The sequence below is a fragment of the Alligator mississippiensis genome, chromosome 2 (genome assembly GCF_030867095.1).
Source record: "Alligator mississippiensis isolate rAllMis1 chromosome 2, rAllMis1, whole genome shotgun sequence".
In the NCBI taxonomy this organism is placed as follows: Eukaryota; Metazoa; Chordata; order Crocodylia; family Alligatoridae; genus Alligator; species Alligator mississippiensis.
In genome coordinates, this window is record NC_081825.1 from 290962264 (window position 1) to 290986859 (window position 24596).

The 24596-nt window shown below is 47.4% G+C and overlaps 1 long non-coding RNA gene across 1 annotated transcript; it reads right to left on the reverse strand.

Moving 5' to 3' along the window:
* Positions 1 to 4556: 4556 nt before the first annotated feature.
* Positions 4557 to 13084, reverse strand: LOC109281250 (uncharacterized). Its single transcript, XR_002087839.2, has 5 exons — positions 12767 to 13084; positions 12560 to 12652; positions 10247 to 10359; positions 9967 to 10122; positions 4557 to 5524 (listed from the first exon to the last, which is right to left on the reverse strand). It is a non-coding gene; the product is annotated as an uncharacterized LOC109281250 (long non-coding RNA).
* Between the last annotated feature and the right edge of the window lie 11512 nt (positions 13085 to 24596).

Genomic DNA, 24596 nt, shown 5'->3' on the forward strand with positions numbered 1-24596 from the left:
ATTTCACAAGACTTCAAGCATGTAAGAAAAAAAGGATGCATTGTACACTGCTGACCTCCCCAAAGTGGTGGGAGCTCAGATGCAACCATTAAGAGACAAAGACCTTAAGGAATAAATTGAACCACTGAAGGACTCAGCTTTCACATTCTAAGGACGAGCTGGGTTGGACTTGAAAAATACCCACATTCTGGCACATGCAAAGCCTGGTCAGCTGTAGTGTTCCTGAAGAACACAGTTGTCAGGGTGGGTCGTGGTTATGGAGGGATGGTCTCCGAGTGATTAAGAGTAAAGCTACTGCTTAGTAGCTCTATAACCATGTATAGCTCTGAAGCATGGGCCACATGCTGCTTTCACTTATACCAGATTAAACCTGGAATAGTTCCAGTGACCTCCTTAGTGCTAGCACTGGACTTACATTTGGTGTGAAAGAGTAGAACCTGGCCTTGTGCCTTCTGCCTGGTGTTGCGAAGCACAAAGGCGTGGGACAATAACCGCACTATCTACGGTTCTCCCTGTACAATGTCTTCCAAGACTCCAGGCCTTGTGCATGGGGAAACCGGTTGTTTTTCCATCCAGGGTAGTTAAAAAGAAAAACAGTAGTAGCTTTTCCCCAGATGCAAACCACACAATATGTTGATTATACTGCTCCACTGATTTTATAGAGGCTGCTGAAGTAAGGTACAGAGGACCCTCTGTTTCTGCTTTAAAAAGCTCTGCATAACCTCAATTACCTGGACCTCAATTATCCAAACTCACATGGCAGTGTGTGTTAATTACATTGACAGTTACACCGGTGACCTAAAACCTTGATGGTTCACATTTTTCAAAGCCCCCCTTGACACTTGAGAAACCGCGATTTTCCCTCTGAACAGAGGTGCATTCATACATAGGATTTAGATGTTGAAAGCCTTAGAAATCAGAGGGCAATATATAGACACACACAAATTAAGTAATATCAAACAATATAAACACTGAGGATTTTTTTTAAATAGTTGAGGTACTAGTGGGTGTGAGAACACAACACAGAGCATAGTTTTGCTACATCGCAAGGCATGCTGCAATTTTCAAATATTTAACGAGTTTAATTTAGAAGATCTCTTAGCCAAGTTTTCACTCAAACGCTTGCGAATTTGTAAAGTCATTTCCATATTTTTCTCGCTCAGACCTGGCTTGGAAATGTGCTTGTGATTTACCACAGCAGAAAACAGCAGCAAAATACCACATTTGGAGTTGTGCTAATCTCAAAACTAGACAGCTGAGACAGGAAAAGCCATTTAAGTAATGTAGTGTTTAAAAGGCCTGAGCTGACCTTCATTTCCTGCTAGCAGTTTTCTTGCAGGGCTGCCTTTGAAGTGCTGTGCAACATAAATAGCATCTGCCCCAAGATTCGTAGCCTGAGCATAGCAGAAATTACTCTGGTCACAGGCCTTCTACATGACACAGCCTCTTTGCGATTAGTCACTGAAGGAGGTTTTCAATTCTTCTGCCATTGTTGGCACACGTTACAATAGAGGCACTTGCCTATTAATATGGACGTGATTGGGCAGGAATTGCGCTCAGAGTGACTGAGGACATCCTTGCTCAGCAAATCTACAGGCCAGTTAAGAATAGAGAGCAGAAAAGCACCTGAAGTAGAAAGAGAACAAATCTGGTTCTCAAGGCTGCTGGATTCGACACAGGAAGAAGCACTGCCTGCCTTTTCTGAAGCCGTCCTTTGCGCTGATTGTCAGAGTAAAATCAGGCAAGAGGAACCTTGTCCACATTGCCTAAAGAAAGAAAAACAAAGCGAGAACATGAAAACAAGCACATTGTGGTGGAGGCACCAAAGAACCCATTACCTGCAAAAGAAAAAAAGAGAGACAAAGGCAGACAAGAATCTCATCAAATCTCAGACCCATGACCTAGTCTTACTGGCCTTTTGGGCATAAAAGCAAAAACCAGTCTCAAATCAATCCAAGAGCAAACACAAAGGGAAAGAACTGCAGAGAGCTTTGCAGCAGAAACAGGTCAGGGTTTCAGAAAAGCTTTCTCTGAAAAGACTGCAAACTTTGTACCGGGGAGCAAAGAACTGCATAGCACCTGAAAGATCTTGCAAGCAAAGGGAGATTCTTGACGGCAGAGATTCCAGCAGAGTTATATGCTTGGAAGGAAGCCAAGGGCTGTCAGTCTGATTGTTTCTAAGGGAAAAGAAAACTAAGCTAGAACGAAGCAAACTTTTATACACAGAGCAATGTGAAATGGCCCCAAACATTTGTGTTTTAATCACACCTCTCTGCAGCACATTGTTTGCTTCCTGCCCATCTGTTTGCAACAGCAACAGTTCTGACGCTCTGAACTGAGTCCAGGCTGGACCTGGTCAATGGAAAGCAGCAGTTGGAAGAAGGAGTAGACTCTTCTCTGCACGTTGTCTAAGATGTTTCAGTATCAAAGTGGAGGGAGAAAGGGCTGATGCAGAACGGGAAGAGTCAGACGTCACAGAGAACTGCATGGGGAAAACCACATCAGGAATGGAGACTTAAAATCTCAGTTAAAATCTGAGTCCACTGTTGCAGGATTTTCTGATTGTTGATTAATGGAGGTGTGGTAGCGTACAGAGACCCCCCAAATGAGACTGAGGTCCCCCCCTGTGCTAGGCACTGTACAAATACATCGGGGAGACGCTTCCTGACTCAGAGTTTGGAATCTGAAAAGACTATTGTGGGCGGGTTGGTGCACCTGCTGCCTTGCAGGCTGGCTGTGATCCCTGTGCTCCCGTGAACACAGCGCTTGCCCCAAACAAAAAAATAAACCAGCCAACAACCTTTGAGCCATTCCCCAGGTCATAGGAGGGGCTCCTTAGCTCTGTCTCAGTACAGTGCTTTGGCCCCCTCCTGGTAGCAAGCTTATCTGGGATCCAGTTCACCACCAGGATGCAAACTGCTCCTTCAGCCAAATCACTCTTCTCTGCTCTCTCCTCTTGGGTTTTAACAGTTAGTGAGATACTCCCTCATAGCTAAACTCCCGTATCTGGGCTTCTACAGCAGGGCTGTCTGCTCCCTCTTAAAGGGCCAGGCCACCCGGTTACAATTATACAAAGAAAAGGTAGGAAAAAAGGAAGCACCGTGATGTCCATCTTACAGATGGAGAAACAGAGGTGTAACTCACTGGTCAACGTATATTGCCTGTCTTCCCTTGTGCCCATTTTGTGGAGGTTGCAGCTCTGCTGCAGATCTTCAGCAGTGTGACACTTTAATTCAAACTATGGAGATCTCATTCTTTTATCTGTAAAGACCGTCCTTTTAGTCCCTGGTGTCACACAAAACATTGCTGAGGCATAAAGAGGTTAGACAAGTTACCTGTGTTCACAAAGGAAGATAGTGGATGGAACTCACATATCTATTAAATCCAAATTTCTAGAAACAGCACTTCTGCTGAGGCTTCTCTGCCACAGCTTATACCACCAGCTCACTAGCTGTACAGTGTGAGCACAGAAGCCAAGCTGCTAACAAAGACAGTCCATGAATATCTAAATGAATATTCTGAGGTCAACCAATTTCTCTGAAACATGAGGTACAACCAGATTAGGGGACATGACTGCTTCATTCCTACTGTATGACAGAGGAAAAGGTTATCATTAAAGGACATTCCCATCCAAAATGCAATGCCAACAGAACTTCACCAGCTTTTGTCCTCATTCCTGCTCTTGACCTACTGCAAAGCGCACCATTTGGACTCAACAGACGTTTCATGTTGATTTCAAAGGCAGGAATTTATGAAGACCTTAAATAAACACTCCTTAAATGAATCCTACGAATAAACGCAGAGCACTCATAATTTTCAACACACTTCCAAGGAATTGTATTTTTCTTTAGGATCTAGACTGAATCCAAAAGAGACAGCCGAAATAAGTTAATAAAGTTTTTCAGATGATTTTTATGGTGTCAAATGTCAACCAATTTGCCTGTCTAGGATGTTAATAATGCAAATAGTGCTAAAGGTTGCCTTGCTCAGAATATGCCACAGGAACTTATAGAGTTCATTAGACTCACATAGTTTCCCCCCTATTAAAATCAAAAAGGGAGATGCCATGAAGTTTTCTTTTGCACAAAATGGTTGGGTTTTTTGGCAAAGGCTTTTTTTTTTTTAAATAATGTAATTACGCACTCAGATTTCACTGAATTGGGAACGTTCTTGTGACAACAATGTCCCTAACCTGCTGAGTATCAGAAGATAGAAAATAAAAAGCTCTGTCATATTAGTACAGTCTCAGCTAAAAGTTTTAAGTGGCTGGAAAAATCTAATTTACTCAAATTATTCTTACTCAGTTTTTTATGCATATGGGAAAAAGGAAATTAATCATGGTTTTAAACTTGCCCGAGCCATGCTACCTCTGCCTGTGATACAGACATCACATTTTAACCATGGTCCCAGATTCCTAATCCTTGATGGTTGTGTAACCCAGGCAGTACTCCAAGAGGTACCCCCTCTCCAATTGAAGGGATCAGAGCAGGTGCACCAGTGCTGTGGGAGGTGTAGGGACCCTCCCCCCCATATAGAGCGGAGCCAGATCACCAATGGGGACTTAACCATATACCTTTTAATGAGAGAACAATAGTGGGAACATAACCGGTATAAACCAGGGGTATAGCGGACACTACAACACCCCAAGGGGACAGGATTCAACAAAGGTTAGGCACTTACAATCATAGACATATTCATCCAGTTGACAAAAGACAGGGTTAACCAAAATGTAAAACACAACAGCAGAACAAACAATACTGGCTGGCGAAATATAAAAGGCCGAGGTACCTGGCGGGGGGTGGGGAGAAAGAGGGAAAACACAATGACCCCTTTCCACTGCAACAAGAATTTCTCCCTGTCACTTCATTCACCCCAAGTCACCCAGCTGGGACTTGAACTCATCTCTCCCATGTGGTAGGCAGAACCCTACCACACAGACACCAGTGCTGGTACTGCTCCAAGCTGCTAGGAGTCTTGACTTTCCTGGAGCCCTGGCCTCATGTTGAGCTGCCTGGCCTCCGATTGGAGAAGCTGGAAGCTGAGCTGGGAACCTCTCAGGTCACTGCTCAGATCCTTGCTGGAGCTGGGGAGCCTCTCCTGCTGGCCATAGCCTCTCGTAGGGGTTCCTGGAGCCCAGCAGGGAGCCCCTCCTGCCGGCCGCACGCTGCGCTGCTGAGGGTCCAACTGCTGCCTGCAGGTCCCACTCTTTCAGGTGCTTCTGGGGTAACTGCTCCCACCCCACTGGCCCAGCTCTTGCCAGCTCTTTGAATCTCCTTCCTTGTGGTCCCTCACTGGTCTCTCCTGAGTCAGCTGCGCTGCCCCTTTTATCCCCCTCCAGGTTACCCGAGGGGCCAATCAGGGGACATAGAGGGTGAGTCTCTGGGGCCTGATTGGTGAGGAAAGGGAATCCCAAGCCCTCCAATCATCTTTTACCCTTTCAAAATCCCTGGGCTAAATCACAACCAGTGAGCCCGTCACAGTTGTATCCCATAGACCTTTGCAGCTCTCTCCCGGGATTCTTTGCCTGCATCAAAAATAAACAAATTACAATAAACAACCCAATTTTATAGTAAAGCTCTGTTCCAAGTCTAATGCGAAATACCACCCTATCATTCACTGAACTGATACCAAAGCTAGCAAGCAGACATATTACTCACTGACTGATATATTATCCTCTACTGCCAAAGCCTCCGGGCACATTGCACAGTCGAAAACAATCCATTAATCTCTGTCAGTGGGAAATCAATGGGAATTGGGCACCTAATTCCCTTAGATGCTTTGGAAAGTTCCACCCTTTATCCATTTATAATAAATCACTTTTAAAAAGAAGAATATATCTCCGTCTATGAACACACTGTATCTATCTGATCCTATCCGTCTCTCTCTGAACTTGGGAGATCATTTGTCTTCTCAGACTGCCAGTTCTCTGGAACAAGACCTGAAAACTGGGACCTCATGTATGTTTACACAGTACTGTGTAATGCAACCCTTTAGCCGCTGCTATACTAGAAATAAAACAACAATAGTAATATAGGAAATAGATTACTAGCACATTAGCTGCTGCACACTAGTGCACATGTAGATGCTGACCAGGCTCAGATGTGGAGGGGAGCTGTGCCGGCTGTGGGGGCAGCTGTCTCCCCGCCACATGGGGATTGGGACCCATCCTGATCCTCATGTGGCCAGTAGAGCTGTCCCAGAAGCTGGCACTGCTGCGTCCCAGCCACTTGGAGACTGGACTGTGACTTGATGCCCATGTGACCAGGAGACCTGTCCCCACTTGGCAGGGACACTGCTTGCCAGCCACACGGGGATTCTCACATGGCTGGCAGGCAGCATCCCTGCCGAGCAGGGGCAGGTCTCCAGGCCATGTGGGGTCAGGAACAGCCTCTGTGCCCCCTGTCAGCCCCAGGGCTGGCACTTGGGGAGCCTGGAGCTCCCCCTAGTTGCTGCAGGGGGGCAGAGCAGGGCAGGAGCAGCCCTGGGCTGGGCTACTCCTGTCAGTTGTAATTTGCTCCCAATTGGGGTGCACATGAAGACATGCACCCCGGAGCACTTTAATGAGCCTGAATTTTCTGTGAAGAAAATTTGGGTGCATTAATTGCACATGTAGACATGCTCAGTGCGTATTAAGGTGGTCTATAATAAAACAAGACCTGATTTTCCATTACCAAACACCTTGTGGCTCTATTTATACCAGTGCAGAGACAGTGTGAAACAAGTAAATGCAGATGGTGGAATATCATACCCATCTTGTAGTGACCGAAGTAACTAGGATGTTGGCTAATGGAGCAGCAGGCAATTACATATTATCTTCTGATAAGCGCATACAACAGTGGTGCTCGACCTTTTTAGACTCAAGGCACCCCTCAGAAACTGCCAGCTCTCTGTTTTCACTTGTTTTTTACTGTAGAAAAACATTCTAGGTCCTCAAGGAATCTATTGTCTATTGTAAAGCACCTAGAGAGCAAAGTGATCAGGAACAACTAGCATGGATTCACCAAAAGCAAGGCACACCTAACTAACCTGATTTTCTTCTATGGTAAGGTGACAGACTCTCTGGATGGGGGGAGAGCAGTGGATGTGATACAGGGTCTTCATAAAGTCCTTGTGCACTTTTAAACTTTAATAACTTAGGTTATTGGTATGATAGAAACAATCTGTAAACGACATTTAAAAGCAAATGTATTAAAGTTTTAGGACAGCTAGAGTACACAATGCTAGACTTCAACATAACCACCATCCACCATGATACACTGCTCAATCCGATCTTCGAACTCCTTGAAAACTTTTCCCAGTTGCTCTTGAGTTACTGCACTAATTGTATTGGTGATCCTAGCCCTAAGTTCCACCAAAGAATGTGGTTTTGACAAGTAAACTATATTTTTAACATGTCCCCATAAAAAGAAGTCCAACGGTGACAGGTCAGGTGAACGAGGTGGCCAAGCAATTGGTCCACATCTGCCTGTCCACTTCTCTGGGAAAATGGCACTTAGGAACTGTCATACATTCAGAGCATAGTGGCACGGAGCTCCATCTTATTTAAGAATGAATTCATTATTACTTATGAAATCTAGCATTGTGTACTCTAGTTGTCCTAAAACTTTAATAAATTTGCTTTTAAATGCCATTTACAGGTTGTTTCTATTGTACCTACAACCTAAGTTAGTAAAGTTTAGAAGTGCACAAGGACTTTATGAAGACCCTGTATATCTAGACTTTAGCAAGGCTGTTGATGCTGTCTCCCACAACAGTCTCATTAACAAACTAAGGAAATACAGACTAGATGCAAGTACTGTAAATTGGATGCATAACTGATGGGATCATCATGCTCAACGCGTAGCCATCAATGGACCAATGTCTACTTGGGAAGACATAACAAGTAGGGTTCTCCAGGAGTTTGTCTTAGGTCCTGTATAGTTTAATATCTTAATTCATGATTTGGAAGATGGGATGGAGTGCACACTTAGCAAACTTGTAGATGACACCAAGTTGGGTGGAGTTGCAGACGCTTTGGAGGGCGGGGATAGGATAACCAGGATAGATTGGAAAAATGTCTGCAGTCAATCAGATGGAATTCAATAAGGACAAGTGCAAAGTCCTGCAATTCGGACAAAATTATTGCATGAACAAATACAGACTGGGGAATAACTGACTTTGCTGTAGTACTGCAAAGAAGGACCTGGCGTTTGCCATGGGGAGATCCAATATTTACTAATGGGGGGTGTGGTACACTGCCCCTCACACCATGGGAGGTTGGGATGAGGAGCGGCTGGAGCCCCCAGGTCAGTGGGGGACACCATGGAGCCAAGCAAAGAGCAGATGCATGAAATGGGGGCGGGACTCATCCCCTGTCCTGCTCTCCCAACCCTTGCCAACACTACTGCAATCTAGAGCTGTGTGAAATTTCAAAGGGTGTTTTGTTTCAAAGCTGTTTTGACAAGTTTCAATCTTGAAACAGCAAAATTGAAACAAAACGAAAGGCTTCAAAACATCTTCGAAACAAAACGAGGGCACTCGAAACATTTCAAAAGTTTCAAAACATTTCGAGTTTCGAAGCTGGGCTTGCGTGCAGCTAAACAGAAAGTAAGGAGAGGGAGGGGGAAAAGGGGGGAAGGACTCCTCTGACAGCGACTGTGATCCTTCCCCGAGGTCCCTTCTAATCCCAGTGCTCTGGGGAAGGGATGGAAAAACAGCATAAAAAGCACTGTTTAAACTGAGCTTTCTCTGTGCCTTCACACTTACAAGTGACACAAGTTTTGCTCTAAACAGTTTGAGGTGCAGTTTCTCAGAAACCCCTACACCTATCTCCTTGAAACTTGAAAGGCTTTGTGGCCTCAGCAGGGGCTACCATCCTTGCTGTTTTCATTTGAATCAGGAAAGAAATGACAAAGTTATAGGCATTTTTGTGATTCCCCATTATAGCCTATGGGTGAAATGTCAAAATGCATCGAAACAGCATCGAAACAGCAGAACAGTTTTGACGAAACAAAACAGAACAGTGCTTTGAAACAGCAAAACAAAACACTGTCCCTTTGAACCGGCAAAACAGAAGTCAAAACAAAATGGTGCTGTTTTGCACAGCCCTCCTGCAATCCCTGGGTGACCTGGGGTCAGAGCGAGGTCCCAGAGCTGCTCCTGCCCCACTCCAGCTGAGGGCTGCAGGGAGCTGCTGTGTGGGGTGCAGGGTGCTGGGCTCAGCAGTGTACAGCAGCAATGGCACGCAGTTTTCCTCCTCTAGTCCTTGCTCCCTGCCTGCCCCCACCCCCCCAAGTGTCTCCTACTGGCCAGGAGCAGATGCTGGAAGGAGGAACCTGCACATTGCCTCGACTGTCTCTGATCAAGCCAGCACCCCATGCAGCTGCACTTAGGGCTGGATCAAGAAAGGAGCAGTTCTGGGGTTCCCCCTGCACCTGGATCAGCCAGGGACAATGGTGGAAGGGGCGTGCAACTGCACCATCACCCCTCTCCCCCCCACCCCACACACACACACCTGTATCCACTTTGGGGGTTTCAGTGGAAAATAAGCTGAATATGCTCTTGTTGCAAAAAAAGCCAATAGCATCCTTGGTCGTATTAACAGGAGAGTCATTTACTAATCAAGGGAAGTGACTCTTCTGCTCTATCCAGTACCAATGAGGCCTCACCTGGAGGGGTGTGTCCAGTTCTGGGCCCCAGGATACAAGAAGGATGTGGACAGATTGGAAACAGTCCAGCACAGAGCAACAAAAATCAGTAGGTGTATAGGAAGCAAGATTTATGAGGAAAGACTGAAAACTAGGATTGTTTAGTCTGGAAAAGAGAAGGCAGAGGGATTTGATAACGGAGGATGGAGATGGGGTTTTTTTCTGTGGCTGTAGGGAACAGGACTAGGAGCAATGGTCTCAAGCTGCAACAGGAAATTTAGGTTGGAGATTAGGAGGAACTTTCTGACTATGAAGGTGGTCACGCACTGGAACAGACTACCTGGAGAAGTTGTGGAATCTCCACCCCGGACATCTTCAAAAACAAGTTGGACGAACACTTGGCTGGGATGGTTCAGTCAGGGACAATGCTGCCTTGAGCAGGAGGCTGGATTAGATGATCTTGTGAGGTCCCTTCCAGCCCTGCTTGCCTGTGATCCTATAGAGCAATTCTTCTGTTACAAAGAACTCAGAAAGTCCACAATAGGTCAAAATGTTTTTAACACTATGGGTCCTATTTGAAATCTCTGGTTTAGTTTTGCAAATCATGTTAGCACACCTACCGGCATTAACGTGGCATAGTACCCCGCAACAGCTAAAAGTCAAACACTGAGCCTCTTGCAGGATGGGCATTGGTTGAGTCCTTCTACTCCACGCATTGCTCCAGCTTCTGGGACTGGGGAGAACAGTTGTCAGAATCACACTTGTAATTCAGCTGATCCCACACTTTAGCAAATTAGATACAGATTGGTGAGGGATTGTTTTCCTATCCCCATTTAAAAAAGGATAACTCACAACATTCTGGATACCTCCTTCATTAATCATGGGAATCACCAGATAATGTTAGAAGGCACCTGAGCAGCTTCATAAGGTGGACATGTCATTTCAGGTTGATCCTGCCACTCTACATTAAATAAATGGACTAAGGACTTTTCAAGATTCTTTTGGTGCCCAGTAAGGTTTGGTTGCTTCCTTCTCAATGCTGACCCATGCTGGTGAGATGATTGGGTTCACCATCCTCACAAAGGCAGCTGGAAGTACTAGTCCTCTAAAAGGCATGGTCACAATCTGGAAAGCACAGATTGTAGCAACACAATACATACTCGTTTAATGCCCTGCTTTTAAACCACATAAGTCAACAGTTAGGTGCAATAGGAAGTACTTCTCATACTGTGAGGCATAATTTAGTTATCAGCAGTCAGGTGTCTTTGTTTTTACATTATCATTTACAGTTGGTAGCTGGTATCTGTCTTGGCAGCCAGCATTCCCATATAAAACCTTTCTATTCTAGGATGAATACAACCAAAATCTGTAACGACCCAAAGTTGCGACTGCCTGATGTTTCTTGGCTGCATCTTACCCAATGCACAATAATTATTGCCATAATTGGTGATGATTCACTCCCCACAGGAGTCAAAGCATAAACTAAGAATTGATTGTCTTTGAGCTCAAGCTCATCCTTGGAGATCGCTCTGCCAGATCAAGGCTGGTAAGCCTTGATGGGACAGTGTAGGAAGGCCTGAATTCACACTGCTCATTCTGTACTTGACCTCTGGATAAAGAGAGGATGTTGGTCTCCACGGGCTGTCAAACACTCACAACCACTATAAACACACAAGGTTTTTTAATCTTATAAGGGCTCCTGATTTATATTCGTGGTCCCTACTGCATAATCTTCATTTCACTGCATTGTGAAAGCTCAATATGGCTAGGCAACCTCGCCTTTGGGATGCTACCAGCACAGTACCTGGAAATTTCCCGTCAGAAATCAACAGGAGGATAAGTCAAAACCATCCCCGAAGAGAAAAAAGGACAGTCATGATCTTAAGCATGTAAGCACACGTACCCCACTGTAAACAGCAAGTGCATCAGAAATGAATTACTTTACACTAAAATTGCTGCTCAGGCCAAATGGAAGCAATATCCACATTTCCCTGTTGAAGCAAAATGCGTTAGAAGAACAAACATGATTATGTTGGAAATGGAAGGAGAATAATCTCTAGAGCAGAAGGAAATGTTTTGGACAAATATTCCATTTGCTGAAAAAGGCAGATTTGGGATGGCCAAAACGCCGTGTGAATTTGTGTCCAAGTTCTTCAGTTGTTTCAGTCCAGAAAAAAAAAATGGAAAAAATCTGAAATATCTCAACATGACATTTTCAATGGGAAATGATTTGATTCTTCTTTTTGAAACGATGCTTCGTTGCAACATCGGAAAAAAAACAAAAGTAAAGAAAAGCCTGATTTTGAACTAACACGGTTCATTTTAGGTCAAAGTAACTGTTTGGGTTGACCCCAAATGAATTTTTTTGTCAGTTTTCTGGTTCAGCCAGCAGACCAAAACAATCCATTATTCACGCAGCTCCAATCTTCACTCTGCTGCAGCCATCCTGATTAAATTATAGGTAATGAGAAATTGGCTGAAAGCCCCGTCTACACGTCAGGACCAGATGCTGCTCTTGCTATAAAGTGAATTATAAAGGACAGAAGTGCACTTGCCTCAGTAGAAGTTACAGTAGCCATGAAGAGTAGAAATGCCACCAAAATACCAAACCAAATAATATTGTGGATGGTATTTTCACTTGACAGCAGCTGTCCCATACAGTCACATTCACCTTACTCAACCAATGTATTTAAGGCGCAAACATCCTAGTAGCTGCTCTGAATCCAGCTCTGACCTAGTTAGTTCTGAGCCTTTCAGAGCCCCTGCTGCCGTAATAACCTAGGGACACCCTGCAGGGAACAGGGCAGGACAAGGACACCCCTAGCAGAGAAACCCTTCCTTTCTCCTGCTGCTTTCCTCTGCCAGTGAGCTCAAACATTTCACCCAGGCTGATAGCAAGGACACTGCAAGTGTAAAAGGAAATAAATACTCACTGGAAAGTGGGACCCACTGGACGAAATCAGGTTAGCTGGCTCACTTGATTCAGCACAGGTCATTTCCAGAGGCAGCCAGGCATTCGCACGTCACTGCACAGGGAGAGGAAGCTCTCTAGTTTTGCCCAAGCACCTCTAGCCCACCTCCCCATTCTGAAATGCAACATAACCTTCCCCAGACACACCCACACCCATCCCCTCACTCACCCACAAGCACCTCCTGCACCTTTAATTTCTGCAGGCTTCCACTTGGAGATTTCAGTTGATTGCCTTGCTGTCATGCACATGAGTCCAGATATTTACCCTGACCCAAGCCAAAATCACTCACCCAGCCAGTTCTGGATTACATCCCTGCACTAACTGAATTGAAAGGCTTGAACGGCTCAGGATTTCTGTCCCTGCCATCCCAATCAGATAAACTCGGCAGTGCAACAGCAGACTGCAAGAAACAGGACTCTGTGTCCCTCGTGCTATGTGGGAGTGAATACGGGTAAGATGTGCTTGCAGCACATGCACAAGGGGAGGTGGCAATGAGTAAGAGCATGAGGTGGGCTTTGCAGCTGCATAGTCCCATTACTACAAGAAGCAGAAGAAGCCAAAGGCAAGAAGGAAGGAAGGAAAGGAAAGGAAAGGAAAGGAAAGGAAAGGAAAGGAAAGGAAAGGAAAGGAAAGGAAAGGAAAGTCTACATCATTGAACTGGGGAATGTTTTTAAACAGATAAGATTGGCCAACATTAGGGTCTGAGAGAAAGATGCCCTCAGTTAACTCGGGGTGATTTGAAACCCAAAAGGGCTTAAACAGAGCAGAAGACCACGTGGCCATTCTTGTTCCTGTTTAAACCAGGCATATTTCCATTTACTTGCAGTTGTTTGGGAATCTGTCGTTCAGATTCAAGCAGCCGAAGCCAAGGCAGCTCTCATGCACAAAAGGCCTCAGTGATGTTTTTCTCTGCATGTTGCAGCCTCAGATCCCAAGCACTTAGAAAGAGATCCGGGGAAAGACTAAGACAGGATTTAGGCACAAGTCCAAAATTGTGACCCCAGTGCCCCATTGCAGTTGCTTCCTAAACTCCATGGGCACCTTCCTAACTTTGCGACTGGAAAGTGCCTTTGACACCCAGAGCTGTGTTTCTGTGAGTGTGTGGCACTGCTCCAGCCTGAGCCCCTGAGAGGCCTATGTCCCTCCTAGCACCAAGCAGGATGGGGAACCAGTGCCCTCCCGAGGGATGCAGGCGTTCTCAGAGCACATCCCCTGCACAACACGTGGCTGTGGCTGGCATCACCCCACTTTCAAAGAGCAGCCAAGTGGCTAGGACACTTGCCCAGGAAATGGGAGACTGGGCACCCAGGCCCTCTGCAGCCTGAGGGGCTTCCAGCCCTCATCCCCCACCTCTCGGAAAGGCTGAGACGGGGCACTCCGCACCCTTTCTTGAAGCTGCGTCACTGCGGAGAAGAGGACTCACGAATCATTGAGGAAGAGAGAGCGGGTGCATACACAAGAAGGTGCATGCCCGGCCTAATGGTTAGGGCCCTCAGCTAGGAGGGAGAGCCCTGCAGAGAGTCTCTACATCGGGGTGGGCCAAGTCTGGCTCTCAGGCTGGATCAGGCCCGCAGTGGACTCCATTTCCCAGCAGCCCCTGCCCATGTCACTGTGGCTGGTTTCCATGGAGACCCCAGGAGTGGTGAAGCTGTGACAGCGTGGGGCTGGGGTTTCCGTGGAGACCGGCCTCAGCAGCGCTGGCAGGTGCACGGCAGCTCTGGGGCTGGGATCTTGTGGTGACAGCGTGCCCGGAGCTGGGGCAGAGCTGCCCAGGCAGGGGCATGCGGGCAGTGGATCGTGGCTGTGCCCCGGCTGCAGACCACGCTGTCACCGCTGCAAGATCCCAGCCCCAGAGCAGCCCCTCACCCACCCGTGCACCCTGCCAGCACAGCTGGGGCCAGTCTCCACGGAAACCCTGGCCGTGCCCTGTCACAGCGCTGGGTTCTCCATGGAAACCAGCCACTGCAACGTGGGCAGGGGCTGCTGGGAAATGGAGTCCAGCCGCTGACCGGATCTGCCATTTTGCCCAGCCCTGCTCTAGATAGTCTGGCACTGCTACCTCAGAAGGGGCCGGTCAGCTGCTGCCTTGACTTGCAGGGTTTAGTAGCCGCCCATGTCTGCAGCAGAGGTCACGCTGTATCTCAAAATCCATCTGGGCTTAGTTCAGCCAGCCGAGCTTCACAAACATAGCTGGCCCTGGGGGGAAAGGGGGTTTGCAGGTCATCCGCAGGCCGGAGAGAGGGTGAACAGGTGCACGGATGCGCCGTAGAGGAATCCACGCTGGGGAGGGGGGCTCAGTGACTTCACTTAGCTCTAGCCCCTCAGCCTGCACCTGAGGGCACATGGCTATTTGAGAGCTGACCACCGCAGCGTTATCAGAGGCAGCCCTTGCTGTGGAAATAAACTCTGCGTCAGAGGAAATCCTGGTCCTGTTTCCTGCCCTTTCTCTCTGTGCTGACCCACTGCTGTCCTTCCACCCGGGGAAGGGGCTGGGTTAGGAACAGCCCAGCTTGCACGGCCTTCTTGGCGGGGGGCTGTTTTGCCACAGCAATGTGGGCAGGCCAGGAGAGACGGACGCACACCCTGGAGGTACACAGGGGTCTGGGTCCGTGCCTCTTGGTTTCCTTTCACATCAAGTGAAGGGATGAACTCAGCCCACCAGAGCGAGCTTACAAATGGCAACACACTTCCTCTTAACCATCACAGCAATTTGCAAGCATAAACCAGAGTCCTCACAACCGCTCTGCGAGACAGACGGGCTCACCCCCATTTAGAAACAGGGGAACCAAGACAGAGATTAAAGGACTTGTCCCAGAGGTCAGTGGCAGTAGCTGAGACAAGAGCTCAGAGCTCTGGAAGCCCATGTCCATACTGGGTCCACCAGCGGTCGGACCAGTCCCTTCTCACTGCTGCCAGTTGGCTCACCCCAGACCTCGTGAGAAATAGGGGGGCCTTCCAGAAACAGGGGCACCCAAAGGACAAGGGCCCTGTCAAGTAATCCTATCCCCCATACCCCCAACAACGTTGGCTGGATTCCTCATCGGTGAGTCAAGCAACTCTCCACCACAAGCAGAGAGCTGAACTTGTGTTGACCACAGCACGGGAAGGGAATACGAAGGGAACTGAACGCAACTCATATCTCCAGAGCCCTAGGAGACCATGTTTGCCCATTTCTCCCAGCCAATGTGACTGCTTAAGTTGGAGATGGGCTAGGATGCGACTGCTGGCAGGGGTTGAACTGAAGACGAGGATGCATTCGGTAAAGTGGGCAGTGACCAAGCAAACAGAACGAACTCGGCGTTCTCACCCTTCCCAGACTAAGAGCGCTCTCACAGCACGTTAGCACACTTGCCTTTTAGCCCGTGCTAGCTATTATAGCTGGCACTGCTTTCGCCTGCCTGCTATACTAATAAGCCATCGCAGCATGCAGCGTGCTGACTATATCCGAGTTACCCTGGAATCCCGCAAAAGCCTGAATAAGGCTGACCCATATGGTCAGGGGGCAGAGACGGTCCTTTTAGGATATTAAAAAACTGGGCAAAATTGGGCACACCCTGACCTGAGTCCTCCAAGTTTAGCTCTAATCCTTAGCCATAATCAGCAGTGGACATGACCTTGCATGCTACGGGATTACATAAAGTGGGAAATGACTGGCTGGGGAGAGAATAGATGTCACTGACCTAAGAGGGGGAAAAATAATAAGGTGAGATTTCTGCTGTTAAACTGTAACTTCAGCAGTGCAAACAGCAACCAGCACACACTGTGAGAGGCGATGGAAGTGCATTATTAATTCTGGTGGTGGGTTGTGTTAAATGGCTTTGTTTGTCTTGCAGTTGGGGGTGGGGGTTCCTCCCCTCAAGAACAATCTACAATTCGGATGCAAGAACAATAAAAGAACAATAAAAGTCCTAGCACTCCTCTGACCATGTTGTGGAGGGCTGGGGATCTCTCTTTCACCTGGAGGTTTGCACTTTCAAGACAGCAGCTGAACTCGGTGTGTTGTGCAGTCGCGTACATGTGAGCCAGGTGTCAGACTCACGGAGTCACAACGTTATCCTTCTCTGATGTTGTCCTGACGCGGGTGCCTTGTTATCTTGCACCAGAATTTAAATCCCCAGAGGACAAGCTGGTGTTTTCTTTCCTTGACCTGTTGCCACTACGATGGCTTAAATACTCCAGAGTTCACAGACGACGGTTTCTACTGAACAGCAGCACTAGCATGATAAGCAGATACCACAGCGCTGCTGCAGATCCCTCTATGATGCTTCACTCATGAAATGTCGTACTACATGCGCCTCTTCTGTGCCTGTGGGAATGATCTGCACTTGCCTTTGTGAAAGGGAAGAGTACAAATCCTTCAAAGGCTCAGTGTGTGGGGGAGTGGAGGGATGTTTGGGGATGCAGGAGTAGGGGTGCTCCCTGCAGCTCCCCTTTCCCACCCTCTGTTACCCGGGGCCGAAATCTGAAGACAGGATTCTGGTTTGTGTTGGATCCTGGGGCAAGAAGCTGAAAAATTGCCATCAGCCTCATTTCAATTTAAAACTAAAATGAAGGTTTTTTATTCAATTAAATGCACACCGAGATCATGCAATCAGTACAGCAGCCAGCATTTTGATATTCAATTTAATTCACTCGCTGTTGGCCCCACATTTCTCTTGTCCTAGCCTACCAAGGATTTTGCTGGCAGTGACACCTGCCCTCATCGGAGGAACTGTCGGGGTGAGCCCAGGGGTTTAGACAGCCACGGAGGGGACAGCCGAGGCTTTTGGAGGAGATGGTCTGAGAGCATTCAGTAGCACAGGCACGAGATAATATGCCAAAATGAGCAGCAGTGAGACAGTTAACAGCTTTGGCTTGAAGCTGTTCAGTCGTTAGGTTTCAGGTTAACCCACTTTGACAAGGGGTGCAGCCTGCGCTCCCCAGAGGTGTTAGGAGCAAGCGGCATGAGACTGGAAGAGCATCTCTTGAGTCATCAGGCCTACTCTGCTGTGAGCCCCCCACACCAAAGCCTCTGGCTCGCAAACTTATCAAGCTCCATCTTAAAACTTGGTAGGGTTTTTTTCCCCACCCTAACTTACCCAGTGTTCCTACAGGAAGGCCGTTCCAGAACCTCACTCCTCCAAAGACTAGAAAGCTTTTATCACCTAATTTTTCTTGTGCTGACATGGTGCTGTAGCTTAAATGGTCACTCACCTTCTCTGGGGTTTACCTCCGAATGAACTCAAATGGAGCAGTCTTTTCTTAGCTAGGCTGGACAGCTCTTTCAGTCACCTCTTCTGCAATAGGCACTCTCCATCCCCTCCTCACCCCAGTAGCCCTTCTCTGCATCCAAGTCCAGCCCCAGAGTTCATTTTTCTTGAACAGGAGGGACCAGGATGGTCCACAGTAAGCGAGCTGGCTGTCTGAAGCCTCCGCCACTAAAACACTGTATTCAATTATGCGCAGTTCACACTTTCAAGCTGTTCCTGGCAATCATAAAGACTATAAAGCAATATGCACAGGCCCCATTTTAAAGCGAGGAGTGGAATCTGTGGCAAATTCTATCACCCTGGAAGCAACAAAATGTGGGTCCGCCCCGCTCTTCTGAAAGCTAAGAAGATGTAGATGAGGCTTTGGAGTCACTCCCCAACAAACTAACACAAAGTCAAGGCACATTATCTTGACAACTGATATTTTTCCCTGCATGCACTGGTGCGCCTAGTTCATCCCCTTGCAATATTTTCTATCATCTCAGGAATCTACATGAATTTGAATGAAGTGTGAGGATGCTGCTGTCCTGTAGCTACTGTGCTTCCCTACACCAGCAGCAAACAGTTTTGCAGTTCTGTATTTCATCTTTTTTTCCCTGTCAGCTGCACTTACAGGAATGTTACAGTGATGAAAATGTACAACAATCAGTAGTGGTCGTCTGGAAAACACTGAGTGGCAGAAATAGTCTAAATACTTTCAGGCCCCTAGCAGTTCTCAGAGCAATACCCCAGGAAAAGAAAAAGATATCTTGATTAGAATAATTATAATTGTCTTTTCCTTAGTTCTTGCTACATAAATTCCAGGCTAAATTATCATCTAATTTCAGAGAGCTCCAAGACCAAGATTATCTATGAGTCATTTGTAATTATGTGCCAGATTGTATTAAAGCATGAAAATACAAAGGTTTCTCATCAAATACTAAGAGGGGGAAAGCATCAAATTACATTTGAGCAAGATAACTGCTCCAACTACTTTCTGATTCACAGCATATAGCAAATGCAAAGAGAAAAGATAGAGCTCTGGGCTTAATAATGGTGCAATTGTAACAAACTGACAAATTCCAGGAAATTCCAATTTAAGGCTGACATACTATCCCTTTCCAATGCCTCCCTGAAAAATGATGAAGGGAGATTGTATGAATCTCTTTCCAGCCGCGTATGAGGTTCCCAAGGGGATTTCTGCTGTAACTTTGCCTGGAGACTGGGCTTTAGCTTGGAATACACAGAAGTTTCTCTTTGGAAACTCGCTCTATGGCTGCACTAGAAAGTAAAACCGCGGCTTGTGACACTGCAGTTTTGCTAGAGAACATATGCACCTGCAGTATATTCTCACCTCAAAAGGTCACATTAACTAAAGACAGGCGGCGCTGTGGGTAGGTATCCCCACGGCCTCTGCATCGCGTTCCAGTTCCCTGCATTGCAGAACAGATTCAAAGAGGGATTAGACAAAATCATTCAGGATGGATCCATTAATAGCTATTAAATAAATCAGTCAGGGAGATATCCTTGGACATCCAAATGATGGTGAATATCAGGGGGGGGCATGATAGGAGATGGAGCGCTCAATACATTGTACATATCTTCTCCCTCTAAAGCATCAGCACTACTGCCACTGCCAAAAATAGGGTCCTGGGCTCGGTGGGCCATTAGTCTGACCTGTGTGGCACTTCTTTTGTTCTGCTGTTCTTGATGCATTGTGAGAGAGCAGCACAAGGTAGGATAAACCTTTCCAATAATTGTGAGTTTTTCAAGCTTCCACAATCCCTCTCCTCTGCCTCACAAACTTCTCTCTTGACTTTTTTTGTTTTCTCTTTCTCAGCACATACCAGGGTTGAGTCATGACGCAGACCCAAGACCATCAACAGCAACCATAGGACCTTTGGATGGGACGTGGAAGACCACATCTCCAGGGTTATGTGCTTAGCTCAGGCCAGCCCAGCCTCCCAGTGCAGACAGACCAAACTGAGATGCTTTGTTTAGGAAGAAGTGGGGGTTTGAGTGACTTTGTCCAGAGAGAAGTGGGTGACTGTGCTGTGGAAGCAACAAAGATTGTGATCAGTCAAGTGAAAAATATAGTGATGGAAAATCTACAGCGGGGAGAGTTCATAATGCAGGTATATCAAGCTGTGAAGTGGTTCTGGATAGTGTCAGGGTATAATGTAAATAATAGTGTTTGGCTGAACAGGATTGCACATCCCATTTCAAACACACACACACACACACACACACACACACACACACACCTTTACTTTTCAGTACAAGAACAAAGTGAGGTACTTGCCCATGGTATTGCAAGTGTTGGTGGATCATTAAGATTTTTCCCTACCATTATCCCTGGGTGAGCCAGGGAGGCACATAGTACTTAACCTCTTTGGAAATGGGACTTTTTGCAAATGGGGCCGTTTTTCCTGAACTGGTACTTTCATGGAGGTGGTGCAATGCTACTTGTGGTTCTCAAGCACCCTTTTTACCCATTGCTTCCCTCACTCATACTGGGCACTTGGACAGCAACAAAGAAAGATATAACTATCATTTGTCCAGGTGCAGGATGACTGATGAACAAATGGGAGTCGATTGAAAGGACCCCGGGGACAGCTCACGACCAGGATGGATGTCAGCGAGTCAAATATTCCTACTGTAAGTGCTGCACATTGTGTTTTTATGCAATGTTTATGAAGCAAAAACAGAAGGGGGTATTGGCGGGATGAAGGAGGTTGTTGCCTTCAGATTTTGGACAGTGAGATAGGATGGCCATTACAAGAGCCCAGTGTGATGCTGCAAGGCTGAAGGAGGCCATAGGAGAATACTTTTGAGTGTGCCACAGTGAGGCAGTGCTCTGCTTGGGGATAAGTTGCCTCACCTGAAGCAGCTCATCCTTGGCTTGTGTAAATTCTGAATGAATTGTTACCACGTGCTAATGAATCCAGGCTGGAGGGGTTCCGATTTTGACTGGGGGTGGGGGATCATGTCTAGTTTGCAAGATTAAATAAGTAACCATTCCCTCATAGTAAAACTTGACTAATCGGTAATAAACAACAGAAATACTCGTGAAACCACAGTGCAAGGGAATGCCTGTGAGTATACCTTGTGTGAGGCATACTCACAGCACTTCTCGCACGTCTGCACTGGAGTTGAGCAGGCGGATCGACGTGATGCACTATGCTGGTGCCTTCGACTGCAGGGAAGGGGAAGGCAGTGAGTGCATGTATGGACCAGGCTCCAGAAATATAGGGTTGCCCACACAGAGCAGTGGCCTGCATATGTTTGTCCCATAATGCCAGCCAGCATGGCTGCTTGGTGTCTGAGGAGGTGCATATTTTAGCAGATTTATCCAATCCCCCTTTGGCCCTACTGCCTTTTCTCAGGAATTAATTCCCTCCATTCCCTGCTTCCTTATAGACTCTGAGCTCTTAAGCAAAACCAAGACCATGTCCTCCCTCATCTTTCTCTTCTTTCTGACCAAGTCAGTTTTCCAGCAGCAGTGTCTCCCAAGGGTGTCCCAGCCACGGCCACTGAGAAATAAGACAGAAGGTCATCATTAGATTTAAAGGGACAGGAAAAGATAAATGAAAAGAACTCCCTTTATTTTCCCCATAAAGATATTCATGAAAGGAGGAAACAGGCCGGATTTGCTTCGAAACAGCTCAGCAGCTCCCAACACAGTGAGAATATGCAAGCACTTCCCAAAGCGTGTGGCCATGAAGGGGGAAGGGGCTGCCCAGTGCCCCAGGCAGTAAGTGTAGGGGCACTGCAGTCAGTATTGCTACCATTCTTACTGACGGTGCAGATTCTGGCTGATACATCACTCAAAAGGGTGCCAAAGACCCAGAAAAGCAACCGACAGAGGCAGTACAAGGTCCACCAGGCTTGTCAAAGCCTGTCTACACTGTCAGGGGTGGATCTCAAGACCCTCCTGCCAAAGTCCACTGACACGCTTCAAAGCCAGAAGTTTTCCTTTGAGGCTGCTTCAGACTTGCCCCAATGCCCACATTCAAGTCTTCAGTCTCTGACAGGTCTGAGAGGAGACACTGCGGGTATGTCCAGAGCAGCTTCAAGGGCAAATTTCTACTCTGGAGGGGGTTGGTGGACTTGGGTGGGGCATGGGCAGGGCACATTCAATCCTGTCCTCCATGAGATCCACCAGCAACCCAGTATAGACAAGCCCTAAAGCACTGGCCTCTTCCCAGCAACAGTGCCTCTACAAATTGATGCAGAGTAGTATGGGCAGGTGTCCTGCCACCATCAGAGAAATGTGGCAGTACTTCCCAGAAATGTGTGGGCAAGCCCATAAAGATATTCATGAAAGCAGGAACTGCTTTCATGCTTTCCATAACATTTAGGTTGTGGAATCTCCATCCTTAGAGACCCAGCAAGACAAAGCCTTGACTGGGATGATCTAGTTGGGGATGGTCTTGCTTTGAGCAGGGGGTTGGACTAGATATGACCTCCTGAGGTCTCTTCCAACCCTCATTTTCTATGATGCTCTGATTAAAGAATCCCCAAGTGTGAACCACAGGATAAAAGGGATGTACGTGTCCAGGTCCATCTCATATTCTGCAGAAGGGCATGGCTGCTGGCTGGTCCTTTGACCCAGTATTAAGTCAAGCCCCCCTTCCTATCTTTTTCTATCCCTGCATAGAAGCACATTATGCCAGTAACTGGTTGTGCAGGTTGACTCTCCCACAAGACAACTGAGGGGCTGTGTGTGCTGTGTTGACACTGCAGGTTGCTTCCAACCTCATGTTGTTGAGCTGGCCGGTTACTAGGTTGCCTTCCTTTCTGTGCATTTTATCTTTAAAGTCTCAGATGGCTGTTTCAGCATATTTCCTTTTTTCTGTGTGCAGTGCAGTGACCTGCATTGGTAGACATCCTATCTACCTGCCTTGGCAAAAGCACATGTTTGAAAATGTTTTTTTGGGTTGTTTCAAGTATTCTCTTTCTTCTTCTTTGTCCAGAACTGTCAGCACACACTGTTAAAACAAACAGGCTACTTCAAAAACCAGCTCCTTTGTTCCTTGCCTGGCTGTGTTCACTTGCCATCTTAAGAAGGGGGAAGGAGAGGCCAGAGCTACAGGGTAAGACTTGGAGCACATGAAGGAAGTAGGAAGCAGTGCAGTCAGACACTTACCCGATCTCCTTCCCAACCAGGTTCAGCTTAGTCAGGTGTTTGGGTCCTTTCTGCAGGGTCTGCACCCTCTGAATCCTCCTTCTCAATGAGCTGATATTCACTTGTACTGCTAGAGTTCCTCCCTCTGGGTGCTGCGGGACATCCACCACCACGCAGAGATTGGGGGTGGATTATGACATGCCACTGCATATAGTAGCAGCAGGTTACCCTGCTGGGGATCTACCCCAGGTTGTTTGTCCTTTGGTAGGACTGTCCAGGGCCAGATCCAGGGTTGCCCAAAGGGGGGTGTAGGAACAGCAACCCACACTGCAGGGGCAGCTGCACCCCCCTGCTCCCAGCCTCCGTGCCCTGGCTGGTGCAGGTGCTGCAGGAACTTGCAGGGCCTTGTTTAAGTCCCTAAAGCAAGTGAAAATCCCCTTTTCCCTTTGTGCTCAGAGGCACACCATCTCCTCTCCCCTACCTCCTGCTCCCTACCTGCCTCTGCTGCTTTCCCCACTGTCTCAAGGGCTGGGGGAAGCTCTACATTTGCTTCTTTCTGCCCCAGCCAAGCTGCACAAAGGCTGGGCTCAGCTGGGAATGGGGACCAGGACAGCAGCAGGGATGGACAGGGGGTAGTCCCCCTCCTTGTGCCTTCTCCCAGGGACCTGGCAAGGAGGAGGAACTACTTTCTCACCTTGCTGTTACCATTGTCCCTGTCTCCAGCTGAGCCCAGTCTAGTGCAGAAGCAGCTCTGGAGCTTCCCCCACCCACCCAACAGCAGGGACAGGCAGGGGACATGGGGGACAGAGATAGGAGGGGAGGGGATGTGCCTCTGAGCACAAGTGGAAAGGAGGGTGGGGAAGTCTCACCTATTTTAGGGATTTAAAGCCCCGGAGGCTCCCACAGTGCCATCATAGTACCACTGCACCCTCTCTGGATCTCCCCCGGGACTATCCTTCCCCTTCACCTCACACCACCACTTATTCTGTCATGTCCCAGCTTTGACTTGTTCTTTGTAAGACCCAGGCAGACATCTGTGCTCCTGTGAGAATGCTGCAGATGGGTTTGCACTGCCTCTGTCCTCCACAGGCCAAGGAAATCCAGAACTGGGCACAAGGGCCAGCCCAAGTTTTAGCTGCTGCTCTGTGTGGAGCCACTCTGATGGATTTATGGGAAGACAGACATTTCCAAAACTGGGATTTACAAGAGTAAAGCAGGCTTCTAGTCACTGTGAGCCTGGGGCAATACGAGAACAGAACTGGGACCAGAATGGTCATGGTTTTAGGGACAGGAGGACTGTGGGATCGTTGCTGGAGGGCTGGTGGTCCTGGCACAGGTAATACAACATCCTCACAGGTATTACACCAGTGGAACAGAGCTGGCAGAGAATATATCCATTTGAAAAGGTGGCATAACTTGACATAAGCTCAAGGTTTTAATGACAGGATTCAAAAGTAAGTATGGACCCACGCAAGGATGTGCCAATGTAAGGCAAATTTTACTGGCTAAACTTTGTAGTACAGGCCAGGCCCAGAGAAAGATGCCAGTAGCAGCAACTTGTGTGCAGGGCAAAAAACCAGCTGCAATTTATTTTGCATGTGCTTCAGATGTTTCAAATTATCTCCATTCTCTCCAGCGTTTC